General features: G+C 40.1%; 1 long non-coding RNA gene across 1 annotated transcript in view; it reads left to right on the top strand.

Moving 5' to 3' along the window:
- The window catches only part of LOC140687468 (uncharacterized), a 158,041-nt gene that overhangs the window by 75,490 nt on the left and 59,177 nt on the right, over positions 1-23,374 (top strand). Inside the window, exon 2 of the long non-coding RNA XR_012061852.1 lies at positions 10,158-10,234. This is a non-coding gene — a long non-coding RNA (uncharacterized lncRNA). The remainder of the gene's footprint in view (positions 1-10,157; positions 10,235-23,374) is intronic.

Raw genomic sequence — 23,374 nt, forward strand, 5'->3', positions numbered from 1 at the left:
AGTTCAGGCAGTAATAAATGAGATGGAAGAAGGTAAAATAGCTTAAATGGAAAGAGTGGGCTGGGGCAGGGCTGCAGGGAGCTCCTCTGGATACGGGGTTGGGGGTTGGGGGAGACCTCTTTAAGGAGATGACCTTGAAGCAGGGACCTCATGGATGTGATGGAAGGGCCCCCGGACCACATGGAGGGACGATTCTTCAACGCACAGGGAACCAGAATGAAGGTGTAAAATGGAAACAAGTTTGGAAAATTTGGGCCCCTCTCTCATTCATACTTGTGGCTAGAATATGGGTGTGACGGGCTGATTTAATAAATGCCGCTTGGACCCCTACAATTACAACGGACCATCCTGAGGGAGGACCTGTGGTAGCCACAGTCACAGGGGCTGGCAGTATAATGCAGGAGACAAATGTGTATGAATAATCCTGTGAGCGGAGAAAGGAGTGCGCTGGGAAGGGTGGAAGACAGTGTTTAGTAATGTCAAGACTTCAGGTACGAACGTTGTTTGCATGGGGTGAAAGACCTCGTACGTCCTTTCCTGGGATGAGGTTGATGAGATAACTTCTTCAAGGGCCGGGGTGAACAAACTGGGGAGAGAAAACCCTTTAAAAACACTGTTCTCTCAGCACCAGCGTGGGCTATTTAGGAGGGAGTGGAAGGAGACAAAAGATTAATGTATTCCAAAAATACAAATGCAAATATGTGCAACCTGGAAATCACCGGAAGTCACTGTTCTTAGATACAGAAGAGACCAGCTCCAGCCCACCACGTTGTGTTGACCATTCTGTGTCCTGGGGAAGGTTTCTACGCTTGCAGCAGTATTTCTGCAAGTGACGGGTCTTATGTGCCATGGTCATGTCTACCCTTGACTCCTTTTCCTACTGAAGGTCCCAGCAGGAACCTTTTTTCTTTTAGTTCCTGTATCAGCATTTTTTAAAGAAATAGATCAACTACTCCAGTCAGTTTTTAGTAAGATATTTCCCATACCATCATTGTTTGTCTTGCTCTCTCTTCTTTCTCTCCCTTTTTCTGTCTTTCTATATATATTTATACACCTTTCTATCTATAGTTTGTCACTCATCATTTATAATACAATAGCTAGCGTTTTTGTGTGTGTGTGTGTGAAATTCAGGAAAGCGTAAGGAAAGTTAGTTTTTAAAACCTGGGTATTTGTGTTACTGGTTTTTATGATGTTACATAATAACATTTTAAAATACAGATACAGGAGTATGTCTGTAAGTTTATTCACACGTTGCTTTATCTTGCATTTTTTATATTTGATGATCTTATGGCTTTTGGCTTTTTTGTTCATTAAAAAAGTTTCGATCATCCCAATATTAAATTTTCTATTTTATTCTTTTTGGTGAACAAGGCTAATAAACAAACAAAATGAAAATTCCATTGCTTATTGAGCTACAGATACAAATCTCAACTCCTATGAGATTCTGGAATTGGAGATCTATTTCAGAGATTATTTGCTCCAATAAACTTTTTCTGGAGATGCCATATGTGAATTTCTCTTCATCACCGATTCAAAATATTCACAGCTCCAAGAGATAAACAGGCTGATTTTTTTAAAAGTATGCTCTTAGTTACCAATAAGATTAACAAATGAATTTACAATTATCACCTCAGAAAAATAGCAAGAATGACTCTGCATTACCACACAGAATCCTACCATCTGTAGAATCTAGAAATATGATAAAACCATCATCCCTTAGGTGCACATATTCTTACATTTTAAAGTAGCAATTGCCAAGCACTATACTTGAGCATATTTATACATATGTTTACTGCTGAAGAAGTCTAGACCTCCTGTCTAATCACCTTTTGTTTAAGGTGGAGTTAAATTATTACAGCTCAGAGCCCTCACCCAACTCTGAAACTTAACAGCCTGGGAAGAGCTACGTGTTGCAAAACTTCCTTTGACAATTCCTGTGTAGACTTTGTTAGTGCATTGTATAGGACACCTTCTGAACAATACTTGTCATGATTTGTGGTAAGAGGATTTTGTTGTGAGAGATAGCGAGGTGTTTAATAGCTCTGTTCACCTGAATTTAATGGGGGGAGACCATGTCTGTGGATGAGAAAAACTCAGTATTGTAAGTGTACGAATTCCCCCCAGTTAGTCTGTTAATTGACACTGTAGTTGGAATCACAATGAACAGGATTTTCCAATGAATCTAAAATGTGTATTATGGAATTAATTTGGAAGAATGAAAACCTGGTCCAAAACAGTTTGAGAAAGAATATGAGAGAAGGAAGCATTTTCTTTACCTGATATTAATACCTACGACAAGATGTAGTACTTAAATGGTTAAACCTAATAGCTTAATGGTTGGACTTTTTAAAATAGTTCTTTTCATCTTATTCATGTCTTAGGTGCTGCAAAGAACAGAAAGAGATGTTGAGGGTTAGAGAACATGGATAGAACCGGAAATATTTAGATAGTGGACAGTCGAGCTATCTGCATCTTTTCCCGCATCCTTGGCGTTAGTTCCCAGATGTATTAGAAGAAGCTAAGCTTGTCAGTACCGAAGAGTGACATGGATACCAATTACATTTGCTGTGACTTGGGATAAGTAGGAAAAACACCCCTCTATTTCTTCCATTAATTATGATTCTTGACTTTGAATAACTAAAGATGTCCTTGGACAAATCCTTAGGCTGGTACTGCCTTTATCACTGTCAATAGAAAATGAACCTTTTTTGGCATTGTAGATTTTTTTCCCCCGAGAGGGAGCCCTAGCCCCAGAAGTATTCCAGGAGCTAAAGCCTCCTGCTGTCCCCGCTTCTCCAAGATCAGCGGCAGCCCTGCCAGGTGAACTGGGCTGACAGTTCTGATGATCATGTGTTGAGCAGAATGGAATCCAGCCTGTTTCTGTACAGTTTTATTGGCCTTGCAAGTTTTAAAACTCATAAAAGATGTTTTGTCAGTAAAAGGAACCAGCCCACAGGGAACAGATAATTATATAATAAGGCATCATTTCCCATGGTCTAATAACCATACCCTGTTTTAACTGTTACGGATTACAATATCAATAAAGCCTTGGTCATTTATTATCTTCTGCTTTCAGTGAGGATATTAGGAAAGGTCAGAGCTGCTGTCAGATCCCTGTGATAAAGAGCAGGACGGTGCTTTGGAAAATGGCAGTTCTCCCAGCGTTAAGGGCTATAAACTTTTTAAATTGAATTGTAAAAGTTTATAACTAATAAAGAAACTCTTTTAGGTGATTTTAATGTTATTTGGTCGTTTGAAATATTTCACAGATGGAAACAGATGGTAGGGTCATGAAATGGGTGAGTATCCAGCGTCATAAAATGCAAACGCATTTTCTCCATGTTAGAGAGATAGCAGTGTAGTCACGATAACACTGTAGGTCATTATCTAGTTTCTACGAAGATCAGATACTTTAACTTGGCTCCTATAAATAGAGAAGGGGTTGAGAACAGCCAACAGATCTCCTTTTGGCAAAATAAATGCATGTTTCTTATTTTCTCCTTGACCAGTTTCTTTCTTGTGATGGGAAAGGTACAGTTCACCTGAGATAAGGATGGAAATTCATTGTTAGCAAAAGATAATTTTAATTAGAGGATCAATTCTTAGAAGACAAATGTTTAGACTGCAAATTCCTTGAGGGCAGATTCTTGGTATTGCGTTTCAGAGTCATTCATTCATTCATTCATTCATCCAACAAATGATTAGTAAATACCTACCACGACATGCCAGGCATCTCTCTAGACACTTAGGACATATCAGTGAACAAAACAGGGGGGAAAAGTCTCTTTCTTTATGGAATTTACACTAAAATATGATAAGCCAGGCAAAAACAATAAATAAAATAGATAAGTGAATTAGTACATTATTAGAAGTAAAATGGTGTATTTGAAAGTGAGAAGTGCAATAGGAAAAAGCAAAGCAAAGCAGGTTAAATGCCATCAAGAGAGAGTGCTGAGTTGAGTGAGGTCCCCTAGAAATCATCCCTAATTTAATAGGTACCTTGCAGAGCTTTATTTTACAATGCATACGCATGTATATATTTTAAACAATGGTAAAGTCTTGATGAACACACAGCATTATTACTTACCTTTAATTGTCATGAAAATTCTCTGTGTCAATGACTATTTTTCTGAAATGTAAATAAACGAACATGGTAGTTAGGGAGGTCTTCATGGAGAAGGCAGTGTTTGAGCAGCGACTTGAAGGGGGCTGCATGAAAGACATACGTGTCTGGATGAAGAGAATTCCTGGGAGAATTCCAGCCAGTACAAAGACCTGGAGGTAGCGCATGCCTGGCATGTTTGAGGAGGAGCAAGGAGGCTGGTGAGAGAGGAGGAGAGGGAAGCAGAGAGCAAAGGCGGAGGTGGTGCTGGATCATTTAGGAAACTGAAGGTCATTGCCAGGGCTTTGGGTTTTACCTTGAGTGAAATGGGGTGCCTTGGAGAGTTGTAAGTGGAGAAGTGACATAACATGACTTAATGATTGAGAAGAAGCTCTCTCAAAAAGATATCTGCACCCTCATGTTCATAGCAGCACTATTTACAATAGCCTAAATGTGGAAACGACCTAAATCCATCAACGAGTGAATGGATAAAGAAAATGTGATGTGATGTGTTATATAGAGAAGAAGGAAACTCTGACATTTGCAACAACATGGGTGGACGTTGAGAGTATGGCGCTAAGTGAAATACATCAGACGGAGAAAGACGGGTACCATATGATCTCATTTATACGTGAAATCTAGAAAGCCGAACTTACAGGAACAGAAAGCAGATTGGTGGTTGCCAGAGGTGGGGTTTAGAGGTGGGGGAAATGGATGAAGATGGTCAAAAGGTACAGACTTCCAGTTATAAGATAAATAAGTTCTGGGGACGTAAAGTACAGCATGGTGACTGTAGTTCACAATACTGTATTGTGTATTTGAAAATTGCTAAGAGAGTAGCTCTTAAAAGTTCTCATCAAAAGAAAAAAAAGTAACTATGTGAGGTAATGGATGTTAACTAAACTTATTGTGCTAATCATTTTGCAGTGTATACCTAGGTCAAATCATTATGTTGTACCCCTGAAACTAATGCACTGTTATATGTCAATTATATCTTAATAAAACTTGAAAAAAAAAAAGGAATCCTCTGGAAGCTATTTGAAAATACATTGTTAGTAGGCAGGGGCTGAAGCAGTAAGACTGATTCGGAAGCTGTTGCAGGAATCCTGGAGAAATGAGGGCGGTTGGACCAAGTTGGGCACTGGAGGTGGTGGGAGGTGGTCAGATGTTAGGTATGTTCAGACACAGAGACAACAAGATTTCCTGCAGATTATGTGTGGACTGACTGTGATGGAAAGGAAACAAGAATAGCCCCAAGGTTTTGGCTTGACCAACAGAAGGATGAAGCTACCTTTTCCTGAGATAAGGAAGGCTGCAGGAGGAAGTGGTTCATTTCCATTTGTGGACAAATTGCGTTTCAGATGTGTTTAGTCATCCAAGTGGAGATGCCAAGTAGGCATTTGGTGTTTGGCAGAGTCTAAAACTTGAGAGAGAGTTCTGGACTCTCATGTTTTTTTGGAAGTCATTGATATATATGATATTTAAATCTAAATGTCATGTGAGATACGGTATTTAAAGCGAGGAGACTGGATGAGCTCAGTAAAGGCGTGTCAATAAAGAAGAGGTCTCAACATTGACTTTGTGACTTAGTTCAGTCAAGTTGTGCTGATGAACAAAATGAATGAGTCATGATAGCAATTAGTGTACTCCTCCACAAAATGATAGCTGAGACAAATAGCACTAAATGTGTAATTCATGAAAGCAATAACATGGAGTTATTTATAATTTGAAGCGTGGCTTCTTCTGGGTCTAGGCTGGAAGTGGGGACGGGAAGAGGAAGGTCACGGTGAGAGGAGAGAGTCATCACAACTGTGCCGTGTCTCTTCACTCAGTCATTCACTCATTCACTTCAACAGATACATTTTAATGGCCTAATGATGTGCCAGGCATTCATCTCTTATACTGGGTGTTTAGCATTTTTGGCCACCCAGCATCAGTTTCTTCTTTCTGCCCACCCCAGTTTCCTTTCCTGCATTCCTTCTCCCAGGTGCATACAGTCCTGCAAGGGGAGTAAATCCGGAAGCCAGGTCCACATTGGCGCTGCCAGGAGACCAGGCACGTGACCTAAGCTTGGCCAATTCATCTCTTCAAACCAGGGTTTCAGCTTTTCAGCAAGGAAAGAAGAAATGTTTAATGCCCACAAGCCAATAGAATATAATTCAAGTCACAAATGTAGGCTACCCATATAATTTAAAATTTTCTAATAACTGCTAAAAAGAGTTCAAAGAAACAAGTTTAAACAACAAGTTTATACTGATAGCATACGGAACTATATTCAGTATCTTGTAGTAACTTATGGTGAAAAAGAGTAAAGAATACGAAAATGAATACATGCATGTTCATGTATGACTGAAGCGTTATGCTGTACAGCAGAAACTGACACCACATTGTAAACTGACTCTACTTCAGTAAAAATGTATATATACAAAGAAATAGGTTTAATTAGTTTTAATTATATATTTTATTTGACCCATTATATCTCAGATATCATCATTTCAACACATTATTATAAGTTATTTATGAAGCATTTTACATTATTTTTCTTTTTTAACATTTTTTATTGAGTTATAGTCATTTTACAATGTTGTGTCAAATTCCAGTGTAGAGCACAATTTTTCAGTCATACATGAACACACATATATTCATTGTCACATTTTTTGTCACTGTGAGCTACCATAAGATCTTGTATATATTTCCCTGTGCTATACAGTATAATCTTGTTTATCTATTCTACATTTTGAAATCCCAGTCTGTCCCTTTTCTTATTCAAATTCTTTGAAATCTGGTCTGTACTGTACATTTACAGCACATCTCTTTCCAGAGTACTTGCCACATGGGGCGGTTTTACCACATCGCAGCATGCAGGGCTGAGCTCATTATGCCAGCAGCAGCTCCCTGATCAAACAGTACCTTCTACAAAGGTCCTAACAGCAGGTTCTGCTTCCTGTTCCTTCAGAGCTTCCTCAGTTCTTGCAAAGGGTCTCTCCAAGGTGTCCAGCCTCCTGAGAAGAGAGAGTCAGTAAGCACCCAATAGCTTCTAATATAATTCCCTTTGCTTAGGTTGCTGGGGGAGCTTCCTGTTACTTGCATTCAGAGAATTGTCACTGTTACACTGCTTTTCTAACGGAAAAAAGAAGGATTGCGCTGGTTCTAATTTCAAGGGTGGTGTCAAGAAGTAGACTAAACCTTCCAAAAAAAAAAAAATAGCGTGAGTCTGCAAGTGTTGAGGTGAAAAAAATCTCCAAAATAGAGCTTTGAGTGAAAAGACAAAGGTGCATAAAATATGTGTAGTATGATCTTATTTGTGTATTTTTCCAAAATCACCCGTGTGTGTATTTGTGGGCACATATACACAACTTTTAAATGGAAGGAAGCAAACTTGTTGAGTAGTGGTGACCCTTCGGGTGGTCAGTGGACAGCAGGAGTGTTATGGGCTGAATTGGGTCCCTCCCTCAAGTTCACATGTGGAACTTGTCCTAACCCCCAGCACCTCAGGATGCATCTGTTTTGGAGGTGGAGGTCTTTGCAGAGGTAATTAAATTATAATGAGGTCATTCAAGTGAACCTGAATCCAATATGACTGATGTTCTTGAAAGAAGAGGAAATTTGGACGAAGAAACATACAGAGAGAAGATGATGTGAAGGCAAAAAGAAAAAGACTGTCTGCAAGTCAGGGAGAGAGGCCTGGAGCAGATCCTTCTCTCATGGCCCTCAGAAGAAATCAACCTGTGTCTCAGACTTCTGGTTTCTCTGGAACGTGAGAAAGTAAAGGTCTTTTGTCTGTGATGCTTCGGCATGGCAGCCCAGGCACACTAGTACAAGGGAGTCATTGAAAAGGGAAGTTCACTTTTACTTGTCAGTTGAAAGGTTTATTTTTTAAAAAATTGAAGTATAATCAGTTATAATGTGTCAATTTCTGGTGTACAGCATAATGTCCCAGTCATGCATATGTGTGTGTGTGTGTGTGTGTGTGTGTATACACACACACATATTTGTTTTCATATTCTTGTTCACTTCAAGTTATTACAAGATAATGAATATAATTCCCTGTGCTATACAGAAGAAATTTTTTTAAATCTGTATATAGTGGTTAATCTCAAACTCCCAAATTTATCCCTTCCCACTCCCTTCCCCTCAGTAACCATAACATTGTTTACTGTGTTTGCAAGTCTGTTTCTGTTTTGTAGTTGTGTTCATTAGTGTCGTCTTTTTTCTTTCTTTCTTTCTTTCTTTCTTTCTTTCTTTCTTTCTTTCTTTCTTTCTTTCTTTCTTTCTTTCTTTCATCCCACGTATAAGTGTTATCATACGGTATTTTTCTTTCTCTTTCTGGCTTACTTCACTTAGAATGACCATCTCCAGTTCCATCCATGTTGCTGCAAATGGCATTATTTTATTCTTTTTTATGGCTGAGTAGTATTCCATTGTATAAATATACACAACTTCTTTATCCAGTCATCTGTTGAATGAAAATTTAGGTTTCTTCCATGTCTTGGCTATTGTATATATTGAAAGGTTTCTGTTCTAATGTTTTTATTATGTGTGCTTCTATTTAAAAAGCAAAAAAGTGAAAATGTTAAAAATAAAGCCTCCAACCCCTCCCTTACCTTCAATTATCCTTCTTTCTTTTGACACCTTCCCTTCCTGGAATTTTGTCACACATGAAGGGATCTTATGGGAATAAGAGAAACCCTAATAGCTGCAAAGGTAGAAAGATAGAATTCATAAGCTAATTCCGCCTGGTTCAATCTTACTTAATTGTGGGAAGGCCATGATGTTTATTAGAGCGACTATGGAATCATCTTTATTTTATTTCAGTCTCTATTCTTTTGTCCAGTTCATCATTACACTTTTAAGAAGTTCCTGATCTGAAACGATAGACATTACAGTTCCTTGGTTGCAAGCAACAGAAAGCATATCTTACAGTCTTAAGCAGAAAAATAATTCATTGAAAGGAAATAAAGAATCTAACAGGTGCCAAGGGAAAGCTGTAGAATCAGGCTGGGAAAGGAAAGGGGTTAAGAAAGTTTATGGAGTGAGGGGAGTTGTGGTCAGAATTGATGGGCTGTTTCTTTAGGGTGCCACCAGTGAGGTTATTCAACCCACACTTGTTCTCTTTTTGTTTCTGAATCATTTTCTTTAGGATTCCATACTCAAAGGAAGAAGTATCTAATAAGCTTATGTTGGGTCATGGACCCATCCTTACTCAGGGAAGGCAGGACTCTGATATTTTTCTCACAGTCTCTCCAGCAGAGAAGGAACTCACTGCGAAATAGACTCAATGTGCTTTTGCCAGAGGGGATCTCTAAGTAGCCAAAACAGCACAAGAGTTCCCTTGGATGATAGCTGATTTATTTATTCCACAATGTGAAAGTTGTCTGACCAGTGGCAGTGTTCTCTAGGAAGATCTTTCATATATTATAATCTCCCATGGGGCAGAGGTGGATGTATAGTTACCTTATATGGCATCCAAGATGATAAGTGATTAGTAGGTGCCTAGATTTACAATGAAAAATAAATTTTATTCCATTTTGCCAGGATAGCTTTCTTTTTGTAGGGGCCCATCTCTGGGTTTTGGTTCTTACTGCAAATTTGGTTTCCTTTTCCAATGCAGGGCTCATTGGTCTGACCTTACCTTATGCCTCAGGTAATTGAAAACCTATCTAACATCCCCATCAGTGGGAAAAAATGTAGACTCTTAGAGTCTTTTCCTTTCATCTACGTATTTAAAGACCCAGTTAGTATATTTATAGTGCAAATTTTAGAAACACATTTCTTAGAGTTTAGAATCAAGTTATTCAAAGATACATATAGTTATGGCCCAAACCCTGGATTTTATTAACTCTGCTATAATATTGCATTGATGTGGGATGTGGTTGTGAAATTGCTATTTTTTTTACCTAATTAAAATAGAAAATTAAACTGTTGAAGTTTGGGCCTGAACTTGAATCATATTCCTCAAAAGTGACTTTGGTTAAGATTTATAATGCTAGAGAGAAAATGTGCTCCTGGAATCCTGCAGACTTATGTATCCTTGTAAAATCTGTTGTCATTTCAGACGTGAAATATGTATCAAACGAGAACTGGTGTGTTCAGACCTTCTGGCTGAGAGCGTGGGTTAAAAATTCAACAAATGTAAGTTCCCTTTCAGTCATGCCTTCTTTTTGAATGACTATGTCAGGCAGATGAGACAGAGGCAAGATAGTTGTGAGCAAAGGATTTAAACTGACACCTGAATGCAAATCTGGGATCTGCTACGTACTAGCTATGTGGCTTCAGGCAAGTTACTTAATTTCTCAGAGCCTTAGTTTCTTCATCTAGAAAACAGACTTAAAATAACGATTTCTTACTGTTACTGTTAGGATCAGATGAGACACTTGATGTGCCCTTTCCTGGCACATAGTGAGTACTCAATAAATTATAACCACTATTATTTGGCAGCTAACATATTTACATGACTGACTCATTTATATTCATGACAGCAAATACTCTACAGTATATTTAAGGCAGCTTAATCATTGTTTGTTTAATCTGTCTAGAGGATTTGGTGCATATGAATACAGTAGTTGTGATATGAAACCAGAGCAAACTGTATAACTCACAATCTCTGAAAATGTTTCTAGAGCGTACTCCTGCCATAAGATTAATAGATGAGTCATCAGGAAAATATTTTGTGTTCAAACAAGATTGGGAAGTTTTTGATTAACAAAATCCGCAGTACTGTCTTTATCGTAGGACTTTTCAGAGCCTTTAACATCCAGGCATGGATTGTGACTTTCCAGAGACAAGTCATGTAGTCAGAGTTTCCTAACTTTTTTGACCTGTAAACACATTACCATGGGGTCAGGGCTATTCACAAAACCCTGTGAAGTGAGGACATAGTTCTCTTGCCATCCAGTTGTCAAGTGGCTCAGGAAATGATCACAAGACACAATCCAACCCGCTCAGAGCAGCCATTCTGAACGTCATCTAGTTGCTCTTGAAAGCTGGGCTTTTTTTTTTTTTCCCCCTCAAATTGAATTGCAGCCTGTGAGGGAGAAACAAATTGCCTCCCCACTGTTCACACTTCTGCTTTGTCTGTAAATGTTAGGAAATACCCTAAAAAGAAATTTTAATTCCTACAGCAATAAATATGCAAATACGCATTTTTCTCCAAATATCGCTAGGGTATCATTTCCCCCCTTTCACCATCTCAGAGTCCCTAAACAGGTTTGAATCTGTTGACAAAGCTTTTTCCAGCCATCGAGCTGACTTTTTCTTTTGCATGCTAGCAATCTGTTAACCACATTCCCAGGGAACTTGGATGGAGAGCAAGTGTGATCTCTTGTCTTTCCTCCTCCCACTCCCCCTCCATCACCTCTTTCTTCGATCTCTCTGTCTCCCTGTCTCTATCTCTCATTCTTCCTCTCCCCTCTCCTATACTCCTTTCACCCATCCATCCTTCTGTCCCCGCTCCCTCTTTCTCCTCTTTTCTCTATTTCTTATTTCATGGAAGTCTTGTCCCTGGATGGGCAAATTGAAACTCATTTAATCACCTGCATGCCATGCACAGAACTTAGTCTCATTCTATGCCACTGAGATTTGCAATCCACAGTTTAATCCTTTGTTCCCAGCCTACCATTGACCTCAAAGGAGTTTTAACTGCAGATTTAATGTATGAAATGTTCTAGTTTTCTCCAGACTTCTGTACCCAAGTGAACCTTAGGCAAAAAATGTTTTCCTTACGTCTGTCAAAAGTTAGAAGAGCAGTGATGTTTCCATCCAGAGCTGAAGTTGAAGATAGGCAGCAAAGAAAAAAATCTTGTGGAGTAGAGTCAAACCGATTGCTCAAAGCTTGCACTTAAGATCAAGAGGACATTTTTCTAAGGTTTGCATGATGCTACTTAGGCAAGATTTTCTTTAGTGTCTTGTATACTCATTATATTAAAGGATAATAGGCACAGTTTCAGGATGCTAATGGTGATGGGCATTATGATAAGGGATAGTCTTGTCTTTGTACTTCTGGGGATAACTTGAGCTTCACAAAATTGAGACAGAGCTGGGGAACAATGTCGACAAGGTTGATGATGGGGAAAAGCAGTTCTGCATGATGGTGTGAAATTCTTTCTGCATCGCTGACCTGTGTACTTCCAGTGCCTAGGAAAACGATTAGCACATAGTAAGTGCCCAATAGCTATGTGTTTAAGGATCAAATAGACATCTTCAAAGAGGATGCATCAGCCACGGACTCTCATGCCATGTGTTTGTGTAGGGGGTTGTGTGTCATGGCTGAGTTATGCCGTGACTGAGTAATACAGCATGATAGTCAACACCGGCCTTGGAGTCCGAGAGCCTTGAGAGTTATGCCCAGGGTTGGCTCTGTCTCATCTGTGCAGTTTTGTGCAAGTTACTGAGTCCACCTAAGGCTCACTCTCCTCATCTCCACAGTGGAGACAGTGATGGCTACAATAGATTTCATACGCTGATTGATTAAGACAATGTATGTGAAATGCCTTTGCAAAGTATCTGGCATATAGAAGCATTCAGTAAGTATTAATACTATGGCTATAAACTGTGTATCAAGTGGGCTCACATTGGGTCAGTCCCAGGTAGAGTGGTACATAATAGGATGCTATGCAATGTAAATTGTTTATAAAATTTACGAGCACAGGTATTGGCTCCCAAAGGAAAATGTAGCACTATGTTGTCAATTAATCACGGCCCCCCAGCCCCACCAGCATGGTAACACACATCAGTTCATAGCATAGCTCATAGAATGCCTCACGAATAGTTATTTCAAAATGTTGCTCTGAATCAATGGTTCTTAACCAGGGGTCATTGTGTCCCCCACTCCTCTCCCATGTAAGACTGTTCAGCACTATCTGGAGCCATTTTTGGTTGTCACAACTTTGAGAGGGTTGGGGCGGTGGGGTGTGCTACCGGCTTCTAGCAGGTGGAGGTCAGGGATGCAGCTAAACATCCTACAGTGCCCAGGACTGCCTCCAACACAGAATGGAGAGAGAGATCCAGACTGAGAAAGTCTGCTTTGGATTTTGGGTTTTAAAAATATGTGACTTTTTTCAGAGTCTGTCAGAGCCAACCATTCTTGAAGATAAGGAATTTATAAAATTATTTTCAGAGTTTGAAGAAGGGTTAAGTCAAGTGGCCAGTTTGGCTCTGAGAACCAGGTGACAAGATCATTTCAGGGAGCCCCAAACCTGCTCCTCTTCCTGGAATGCGCTTTCCAGGCTGATCAGGGCAGAGAATTACAGTCAGATGAAAATGCCTCAAGCAGATGTCTTGCTTTGGAATGTTTTTAATGAGTTATTTTCAAAAATTCAAATGCACTGACTAGCGACAAAGATCCTAATTAACCCAGATTTCATTAAAAATCAGAAGAGCTCATTGCAGTTATGTGGAATTTTTTCATTAGGTGGTAAAACAACCCTGTGAAGTAGGCAGAGGAAATTAATGCTGGGTAATAATAATAATAATAATAATAATAATAATAATAGCTATTATATGTTAAGCATGAACACTGTGTTAGACACTGAGCAAAATGAGGAGGTTAGGGTCTGGATTTGCATTCCTAGCCCCATCACCTACTAACTGTATGAGTCTAGGCAATGCTTTTCCCTTTCTGCATTTTATGTTTCAATCTGTAAAATGGGAACGTACTAGTAACTGCTAACGAGATTGTCATGAGAATGCAAAAGGGTAAGGCCTCCAAAGCACTCAGCACAGTGACCAACAAACATACTTTCAGTAAATGAGAGTGAATTATATTTGGAATCATCCTCCCCAAAACTGTGTGGGAGGGAGGTATTTAAAGATGAGAACATTTAGAAACTAGAAATCTGTGTCAGAAAGAGCTGAAGTAAATTCCCACAAGTAGTGGGTGGCCAAACTGGATCGAAGTCCAAAGCCCGCTTGGTAGCCTAGTCCTAGAAGAGCGTCTGGCGTATATTAGGACACAGCACACACCTGCTGAATCAGGAAGTGCCCCTAAAGGGAACCGCCCTACACTCTCGGTGAAGATGTAAATTGGTGCCACTGCTCTGGAGAACAGTATGGAGGTTCCTGAAAAAACTAAAAATGGAGTAACCGTATGATCCTGCAATCCCACTCCTGGGCATGAATCTGGAAAAACAAAAACTCTAATTCAAAAAGATATATGCACCTTAATGTTCACAGCATCATTATTTACAATAGCCAAGACACAGAAGCAACCTAAATGTCCATCATCAGATGATTGGATAAAGAATTTGTGGTGTACTGAAATAGGGTGGAATACTACTCAGTCATGAAAAAGAATGAAACAATGCCATCTGCAGCAACATGAATGGATCTAGAGATGATCATACTGTCAACTGAAATAAAATCACACAACGTGAGAGTTGTGAGTTAAGTTTTATTTGGGGCAAAATGAGAGCTATAGCCCGGGAGACAGCATCCCAGAAAGCTCTGAGAAACTGTTCCAAAGAGGCAGGGAGAACACTCAGTATTATATTTGATTTCAGTGAAGGGGACACGTGCAGTCAAGCACATGTTTAGGCAGAGGTTTTTGCTGTTCACAAGGAGCAGATGTCACCATTGATGATTTTAGTGCTTTTCTAGATATGAGGAGATGCAAGAACTGGGGTTGCAAAATCTTCTGAAAATATCTAACTATCTGAAGGTCTGTTCAGCCAGTTTTCCCAGAGCACAGAGCACCTCATTCCTGACCTCCATCCTGATCTCCTTTCAGGGCGTGTTGGAGGTCAGCAGCTGCCGCAGCTTGCGATTTAATCCAACCAGAGATAGATGGCCAGTGCCAACGGAATCCAATCCTTTAGAAGCAGATGGCAAGTGCCGATTTTAGATAGCAATACGAAGTGAAGTAAGTCAGACAGGGAAAAACAAATATCATATGATATCACATATATGTGGAATCTTAAAAAAAAGATACAAATGAACTTATTTACAAAACAGAAATAGACTCACAGACACAGAAAGCAATCTTACGGTTACCAAAGGGGAAAGAGGGGTAGGGATAAATTGAGAATTTGGGATTAACGGATACACCCTTCTATATATATATAAAAATAAGGACCTACTGTATAGCACAGGAAACTATATATATTTCAATATTTTATAATAACCTGTAATGGAAAAGAATCTGAAAATATATATACATATAACTGGATCACTTTGCTGTACACCTGAAACTATCACCGCATTGTTAATCAACTATACTTGAATTTAAAAAAAAAAAAAAAAAGAAAGCTCTCCTGGACCGAATCCTCAGTAATCTTCATTTTAAGCAGATTTGGCCCTGTTTAGTGTACTTCCTTCGTGCTGACCTCACAGGAATGGGTTCTCAGGTCACCAGTGGGTGGGCGCACTAGATTAGTCAAATAATATAAATGGCACACATCACATTTGGAAAATTGCCCATGGAAAAATAGCAAAAAGCGTATCAACGTTTTCACCGAGAGCTAATTCTCCCAGAAGACAGGTCATCCTGAGAACTTCATCTGCTCTATCACGTTGCCGGGATGTTGTTATTGCAGCTCCCTCAAGCATTCCCTGGAAGAAGCCTTGGGAGAGAAGCATCTGCAGGCTGCCTCGCAAAATTTTAGGAAAAGAGCACTGTGTGTGTGTCCCCGTGGGGGTGTGTGTTTTCTCCGTGAGTGTGAGTGGACCTGTGTGTGAGGGTGTGTATGTGGGTGTGAGTGTGTGTATGTGTATGCACCCATGTGTGTGTGCTTTGGTCACAGACCTGGCGCAGCCTGACCACGTAATTACACTGTCGGATGCAGTGGCGTTGATGAGTTTGATGCTGGAATCGCGAGAGTGCCTGCGAGTCGAGCTCCTCCTGGTGACATTTAATTGCACTGCCCTGGAGTCGACGCCGAGCCCTGTTTGAAATGGATGGTGTGATGGGTGGGGTGCTTTCTCCTGGCTTGACAGGGCTGAGGTGTACGCAGTAGCGGGTGTGCATGGTCTACCCCGCAGCCATGGAGACTTCCTGGTAGAGCCTCCCTGGACGCTGAAGGGCCAGCAATCGCAGCGCCCCTGGGCTCTGACAGCGTTGGACTCAGGACCGTGCAGACCTTTGTTTCCTTCATCACATACTCTTTTCTTTTTTCACCAATTGATTTTTTTCTCGTTTATTTTTTGGCCCAGTCGTCTAATGATGGGTGAATCGACGGAAGCCAAACACCCGAAATGACTCCAGTTAATGTACCAGTATCCTCAACTTGGCAAGAACTCTGCTGCATCGTCTGATGTGATTGCCTAATGCTGGGTTCAGTGTGGGCCCCTCCCCAACAAGCATTCTTTACATTTCCTAAGACCAAAGACATTTCTTGTGTTCATTCTGTTTTAAAATATTTGAAATATTTCTGATATTGGTCCCTTGGAGACTTCATATTCTATAAACATATAACTTTTGACCCTCTGAACTAGGAATTCCTTTCTAAAAATGTATTCTACACATTTTTCCCTCAAGTGTTGTAAGGCATCCATTTCACCACTGTTTGTAACTCACTTGTTCATTCCAGCCATGTTTTTTGAGTATTCACTACATTCGAGACTTTAGGAAATCAGCTGTTAAGTAAATGCTTAAATTTGTTTTTCTTTTCCTCATAGGGCTTTGGTTCTTATTGAGAAAGACAGGCAATAAATAGAACAAATAATTAAAATAGGTAATATTAAATTATGAGAAGGGAATGGGAGATTTGCAGGGGGTATATGTGTGATTTTAAATGTGGTTACAGGACATGCCTTACTGAGAATTGAAATTTGAGTAAAGACCAGAAGGAGGTAAGGAGGGGGCTCAGGTGGACATCTGGGGGCAGCGTGATCTAAGCAGAGGAGACAGCAAGTGCAAAGTCCCTGGGGTGAGGCGAGATCAGAAAAGTGACAGGTGTAGGAGCAGGAACAGAGAGTGCAGGGACTGGTTGGCCATTGGGATGACGCTGGCTTTTACTTGGAGTGACTTAGGGAAGAATGGGATGGTTCTGAGCGGAGGAGTGACATGATCTGACTTGTGTTCTATCTGACCTGTCTGGCTGCTGAATGGGGACTTCACTGCATGGAGGTGAGGGCCAAAGCCGAGAGACCAGTGAAGAGGCCATTGTAAACTTCCAGGAGAGTCAGAATGGCAGCTTGGACCAGGATAGAAGAGCTGGAGGTGGAGAGGAATGGTCAGACTGGTTATCCCTGCAGACAGTGACAACAGGATTTATAAAGTACCTACATGTCTATCAAGAGAGTAAGCGTTTAAAAAAATTACAGCATACCCAGTCAATAAAATAATGTGAGTAGAGCTATAAGAATATTTCTATGTATATAGTTGTGTGAAAGCATCAAGATGAGCAGCAGTAAGATAATAAAGTCCCTGAGTTATAAAAATGCATGTATGTGCACAAATATGATACTTTCCTTTTTAAAAAATCTGAATACAGCAAACTTTAACAGTAGCTCCTCTGAATAGTGTAATTGAATTTGGTTGTAAAAGGGAAGTTTCAAATTTATCTTGGTTAGTTTTTGCAGTTTTTTTTGTAAGCAGCAGTCATTGCCTTTTATTATTTTTTTGTAAAAGGGAAAGGGGGAAATATTCACCTTTTGAAGCTTATAAAGAAATGTTTATAAAGACCTTAACAAACCCCATGCCCCATAAAGCAGGAATGTATTTTCAGAAGGGTCATTACCAACGTTCGGTTCAAAATTTGGTTTACTGTTGCCAATAGTAAAATGTTTGGGGGAACATAATCTTTTATCTCTGTATTCGATCCAAGAGTTTTCTCTTCTCTGTGGCCACTGAGAACAATATTGGGTGTTGTCGATTTGCAGTCAGAGTCTAGTCCATCAAGGGAGCAAGTGCTGACAACCTCAACTGACGGCCATCAGAATGGGGGTGGGAGATTGAAATACTTTCAGGAACTCAGCACTGCTCTTAATTCAGAAATTGCTCTCCTGGTGTATATTGGAGACCATGTGAAATGAAACTAGTTTTTCAGGTGTATTTAAGCCTTCAAATTTTCACTTTCCATCATCCGAGGATCTGTGGATGTCCCAAGACAGCACTATCAATAGGTGAATGAAATATAGCTAAGAAAAGACAAAGTGGCCTAATCTCACCTAATCTGATCAAATCTGTAAAGTCTTGCCCCTATCAAGAAGATCGGCATTTTTATAATTTTAGGGAAATCTAATGTCCAAATGCATATCTGGGCTTTATATTTGACTTTTTCTGAATATGAAATTGACAAAAATAGCTATAATCCTACTGTTCGTATTTCTTAAATAGTCAAAGATGATCCATATGATGGAAGTTGTCATATTTTTCAGGAGTAGCAACAGTTACCGTACAATTATTTGCTAACCTTGAGTCCACTGTGACTGAATCATTTTTTAAAATATATGAAATCAGACACTCTAGGGGCTGTCACAAAATGCTACCAGCCTAAATTTTCTTTTGCTTAAGGGCACTAGTGACAAGGTATGGTGCAACATACGGATTTCTTTGAGTTTGGACGTCTGCCATCAGCAGGGATAGGGCTGCCTGTGGATTTGCTGCATCCGACTGGAAAAAATCGAATTATAAAGAACATTGTTCTCTAGTTGCACTTTCCATTGAAATGGCGACAGCTCTCATGAGTTAGTGCCAAGAAGACATTAACTGCATTGGTGTTTCCCAGTGTGAGTGGTACCAGGACAGAAAAGAGTCCACATTGGTGGTTCTCAGTGTAGTACAATTTTCCCCACCTAGGACCACATAGTAAGGTATGGAGACATTTTTGCTTGTCACCGTTTGAGGAGGGTATATTACAGGAATGTAATACTTTGAGAACATGGATGCTGCTAAACATCCTGCAGTGCACAGGACGGGACTGCCCCTTCTCCCCCTAACACACAACAAAGAGGTGTCCTCCCCCAAGTGTCAGTGGTGTTGAGGCTGGTAAACTTTGACTTAGAGTGAACTTGGGTAGTTTCTTAATCTTTGATCCTTAATTTTTCGTAAATACCTGAGATGTCAATAGTAACACCTATTCATATAGCTAACTCAAGATGAAATAAAATAATGTAAGGTGTATTTGTCAGCTTGGGCTGCCATACAAAATACCAAAGACTGGGCATTAAACAACAGTTCTGGAGGCAAGAAGTCTAAGATCAGAGTGCTGATGTGGTCCCATTCTGGTCAGAGCTTTCTTCTTCACTTTCAGACTCTCAGCTTCCCACTGTGTGTTCACATAGCCTTTCCGAAGTATGTGCACTCAGAGAGAGAAAGAGAGGGGCAGTGAGAGAGAGAGAGAGAGAACAAGTTCTCTGTTTTCTCTTCTTATAAGGGCACTGATTCCATCGTGAGGGCCCCAACCCTCATAACCTCATCTAACTCTAATTACCTCCCAAATGCCCCACCTCCAAGCACCATCACACTGGAGATTAGGACTTCTCTGTGTTCTGAATATTTGTGTTCTCCCAAAAATCCATATGTTGAAAACCTAACCCCCAAAGGTGTTGGTTTTAGTAGGTGAGTCCTTTCAAAAATGATTAGGTCACGAGGGTGGAACCCTCATGAATGGGATTAGTGTTCTTGTAAAAGAGACCCCCAGAGCTTCCTAGCCCCTTCCCCTGGGCTAAGGTGCAACTGTGAACCAGGAAGAGGGCCCTCGCCAGAGAATGAGACTCTGCTGGTGCCTTAATTTTGCACTTCAACCTCTAAAACTGTGAGCGATAAATTTCTGTTGTTTATAAGCTACTCAGTCTGTGGCATTTTGTTTTAGCAGCCTGAAAGGACGAAGACAGCCTTAAGTCTGTGAATTTGGGGAGGAGGGCACAGACATTCTGGCCATAGCATGTGAGAAATCTACACAGATGATGGTGGTGATTGCAGGTCTCATGATTGTATTATTTGAGAGCGACATAATGAGGGCACCTCACAGTAAATGAAGAAGGCCTGCAGGGGTCTGTTGTGTACAGCCTCTGCAATGTGAACATCATCGAGTTGTGTATGTCTGTATGTTGGCCAAGCATAAAAAGCAACGTTTCAGTCTCTTAATTGTAAAATAACTACCAGTTCCTCTGAGAGCTCCTCTCTGGTATTGAACTAAAGAAGTTAGGATTCTGAGACAGTACTTAAAGAATTTTGTGGCTAGAGAGATGTTCCCTTGATTTATTTATGAAAACTTGAAACTGACATTTTTTTTTTCTCTTTTCTTTTCTATGTAGTCTGGCATGGGTTTTCCCAGTCACATATAGCTCTTTTTTGGGGGGCTATTTCTGACCTCTTTGTAAAACTAGTAATTCAGCAGTTGGATACTGAATATCTAGTAGGTCTCTATATGCCATGCTGGGTGGGAAATACAAGGATGAATTGTAGCCCCTGCTCACAAGGCAAGTTCACATATGAATATATTTCACGACAAGGCATTTCAAATGCCATGGTGGGAACCAAGAATGCTCTGTGATGGTTTAGAAGAAAGTAACTCGCCAAAGGCAGAATGGAACAAGGCATTAGGGAACCAGGTCCGGGGAGCATAAATGAGCCCTACTCAAGGGCGTCCCCTCTCCTGAATTAGAAGATTGTCACTGTAATCCACGTGAGAAGTGATGGTGGTTTGAATGGAGAGAAGCAGAAGGATTTTGAAGACATATTTACAGATCTCTGAGGTGAAGGGTGGAAAGAAAAAGGAATCAAGAGTGACTCCGATATAAAGCTTGAGCTGGTGTGTGAACGGGCGTTTCATTTACTAAGATGATCAAATCCAGGGAGGAAGCAGCGCTGAGAGTATGTGCTATGTCGGATGGAGTGAGGGCGGGAAACAGAACCTCTGCATCAGATTCGCTACGTGTAAGGTGGCAGTTGGGTGTCCAGGAGGCGGTTGGGTATCGGGATGTTTTTGGAGTTCAGAGGAGTGACTTGGGCAAGAGATCAGTATTTGAAAGTTGTGCCCTGTGGGTAATATTTGGGGATCTGCACTGGGTGAGACGTTTCTGTCTAGAAAACCGAGGAAGAGGGTTGCTGCTGAATTCCTGGGGCACTGCCGTGTTGGGAGGTCAGGTAGAGGAAGAAACTGAGGAAGAAGCACTAGACATGCAGCAAGAAAGCAGAAGTTAGGAAAAGGAGAATGTTTAGGAAGGCTGGAGTGGGCCCACTGTGTGAATTACCGCTGGAGCACGGAGAAAGGCCAGTGGCTTTGGCACCTTGGGAATCATTAGTGAACACAAGACAATTTCTGTAGAGTCTTAGGGCAGGAACCCAGACGGGCATCATTTGAAGAGAAAGTGAGAGGTGGGAAAAGTTTGCTTGGGAATAAATAGTCTTTTGTCATCCATTGGTGCCCTAGACTCTTAATATCAGTAATGTTTGATACCTACGGATTTTGAGACACTCAGAAATAACTAAATTGGAACAAGTAACATTAACAATATGATTTTATTTAAATCAATCAAAATGCTTTTCAGCTGATTTCCGATATGCAGGAAACATACTAGTAGGTGTCTTCCATGTGCTCATTCATTCATTCATTAATTTTTTAAACAAACATATACAGGACATTCCTTACACAGGTTTCATAGTGGGTGCTTAGTGTTACAGAAGTGAAAAAGACACATAGTTTCCCCAGGCTCATGGAACTTACATTCTATTGGGCAAGACACAAAAGAAAGAAGTAAATGAACATGTAACTTTGTAAGTTGTGTAAGCACCTTGGAGGAAACGAACATGGTGCCTAGATAGTGAACCAGTGGGTGGGTTGAATTTAGATGGGTTGGTGACCGAAGGGCTCCCTTAGAAGGTGATGTTTAAGCTGAGACTTGAGTGATGCGAAGTCTGCCATGCTGGTTACTGGAGTGGGGCTGTGCCAAAAGGTTAGCCCAGCTGTGCAAAGAGTACAACAGACACCCACTCAGGGTGGTGGGAGGATACCCTGCTTGAGAAGCGTTGTGTACACGGGGGCAGGTGTATGATTGGGCTGGAGAAAGAGGCAGGGCCACATTATGAGGGGACTTGTTGATGCATTTGAATATCTTTCCAAAGTTGCCTCAACAAGTATTTCTTTAAAAAAATTTTTTTGAGTAACATAAGAATCAGAAAAAAATATTTCCCAGTACAGTATTTCTAGGCAGCATTTAAGCAATTTGTATAAAAAAAATGTTAAACACATGCTAATTTAGGCCAAAGATTCCATTTCTAGGAATTGAAGCCAAGGAAATAATTTTGCATGCTCAACTTTGTATATATAAGAACGTTCACTTAATGTTTCTTAACACTCCTTAAATTCTGTGCTTGAAATTAGTAGGTTTAATGTCATGTAAATTATGACCTCAAGAGAGCTGATTTTTTTTAAAAGAAAAGAATGCCTGATACAGCAAAATATTAAAAATAATCTAATGTTCATCAATATGAATTGGTTAATACATTCTGATCTATTCATACACTTTAATTATAAAACCATAACAATCACTGATACAGTTATTTTATTGACACGAAAAAAAATCCATGCTATTTCTTAGTAAGTAAAGATAAGTCAAAAACAGGAAATATAGCTTTATTTCTATTTAAATTAGAAAGCTGAACATATCCCATATATATCCATATAAAATAGACCATGAATAGTCATCTTTTTCTGAGTGTTGAGCTTATGGGTAATTTTTACTCATTTCTTTATACTTTCCTTTGTGATCTAATTTCTTTTTTATTATGAGCATGAAGTACTTTGTGCTTAGAAACACACTAAAGTTTTTACCATGTTTAAGCAAAACAAACGTTAGCAGCAACAGAAAAACACCTTTTCAGGAGTTAAGTGCTGGAGTTGAAGGGCATCTTTAGAGACCACAGAATACAGCCCGCGTCTCAGTTCAGGACTGAGTGTTAGAGTTAACATCAACTGTGGTGACCACCTGCTTTGGAAAACAGGCCAGATGGTGTTTACCTTCCCCCTGTGATGTGCTTGAAGAGGGTGTTACTGGACTTCTTCAAGGCTTCTCTGTAGCCACAATTACAAAACGAGAAAACATCTTTGCAGTGAGGTCCTTCCAATTATCTTCTAACAGAGATGCAAGGTATTTTTGAAATTTCTTTCTATCTCACAGTTGTCCTTGTGATTGAGAATACGTTTGTCCAAAGGAGTTCATGTTCACATCCTCTGATTTTTCTTAGGTAGGATGCTTTCAGTTTTGCCTCCTTCCGCATTTGAGTAGCAGGTCATGCAGGGGACAGAACACGACTAACCTGCAGTTGTCACAGGTGAATCTTGTGATTATCTGTGTCCACAGGCGATTTCACTACATGGTCGAAGGCACAAC

The sequence above is a fragment of the Vicugna pacos genome, chromosome 19, assembly GCF_048564905.1.
Source record: "Vicugna pacos chromosome 19, VicPac4, whole genome shotgun sequence".
NCBI classification, from domain to species: Eukaryota; Metazoa; Chordata; class Mammalia; order Artiodactyla; family Camelidae; genus Vicugna; species Vicugna pacos.